A 1,577-nucleotide genomic window follows, 5' to 3' on the forward strand; every position below is an offset into this window, starting at 1 on the left:
ACACATAGACCCACACATATATTTATACATATATACAAGCACATGCACACACACACACACACATACATACAGATATAATATATATATATATATACACATTTATATTATATTTATATCCGTATAGACAAATACACGTAGACACTCACATATTGAGAGAGAGAGAGAGATAGCGAGAGAGAGAGAGAGATAGCGAGAGAGAGAGATAGCGAGAGAGAGAGAGAGAGAGGGAGAGAGATAGAGAAAGAGGGAGAGATAGACAGATAGATATATATCGATCAATAAGCATATAATCTTCCGTATCCAGTTTTAACGTTAAGCTCCTTCAAAATCACCATGAATAACAGGTAGAATGGATTTCATTTTTTCTTCTTCCTATCTGTCACTTTTTGTCTTCTTTTAGCACTGTTTAGAAATGAAAGTTAACATTTCATCGTTTTTGACATGAGATTTATTTATTATTTTTACGCGTATTTTCGCCTTGAGGGCAATTAGTGGAATCTATAAATGTTTCTAATTTTCTTTTCTTTCTTTGAGAATTCCATGACATTCCGTGCAGCCTGTATTCTAAAAAAGCAGCTACCATCTTGTGTAGGGTGCCTATGTTAATATGTTTAACCTTTTTTTTAATAACTCACATAATTACCATTATATACTAAACTTTCCCCTGTTCGACAGCTCTAGGACCAGAGAGTTGCCGGATGACTGAACTTTCCGGATATTTGATCACCACTTTTTCAATTACTTCCAAAACTCATCAAGACCCTCTCTATATGTCACTGGAATCGGAAGAATGCCGGATACCTGAATTTTCTAGGTATCTGATCGTTACCTTAGGAATCTTATCACTGCTCTCTATATACATCATTGAAACCGAAAGGTTGCCGGATTACTGAATTTCCCGGATTTCTGATCATTGCATTTTAAATTACCGCAACACGTTAGAATCATTAAACTTTTCTAAATACATCACTGGGACTAAAGCGTTGCCGGTTAAAACAATTTTCCGGATATCAGGTCATCACTTTTTAATTTACCGCAACATCCTAGAAAACTCATCAAAACTCTATATACATCAGTGGAATCGGAAAGTTGCCGGATAACTGAATTATCCGGAAACCTGATCACTACTTTTTAAATTACTATACCACTTTACAAAGCTTATTAAAAGATTTTCTATAGGGACGATAGAGTTGCCGGTTAACTGAATCTTCCGGAAACCTGATTTCCACCATTTAAATTACTTTTCCACCATTTAAATTACTTTTCCACTTTACAAAGTTTATGAAATCTCTATATGTCTTATATCCTTTATCTTCTATCTTTTATTTGTTTCAGCCATTAGACTGCGGCCATGCTGGGGCACCACTTTGAAGAACTTTTAGTCGAATGAATCAATCCCAGTACTTTGTTTTCTCTAAAGTCTCTCGGTTCCTATTATTATTATTATTATTATTATTATTATTATTATTATTATTATTATTATTATTATTATTATTCATTCTTTTCTTTTCATTAGATTTCTATTGCTGTTGTCGGTGATGTCACTAGTCCTATTGTTGTTGATTATCAAGATACAA

The sequence above is a fragment of the Octopus bimaculoides genome, chromosome 7 (assembly GCF_001194135.2).
Source record: "Octopus bimaculoides isolate UCB-OBI-ISO-001 chromosome 7, ASM119413v2, whole genome shotgun sequence".
Taxonomy (NCBI): domain Eukaryota; kingdom Metazoa; phylum Mollusca; class Cephalopoda; order Octopoda; family Octopodidae; genus Octopus; species Octopus bimaculoides.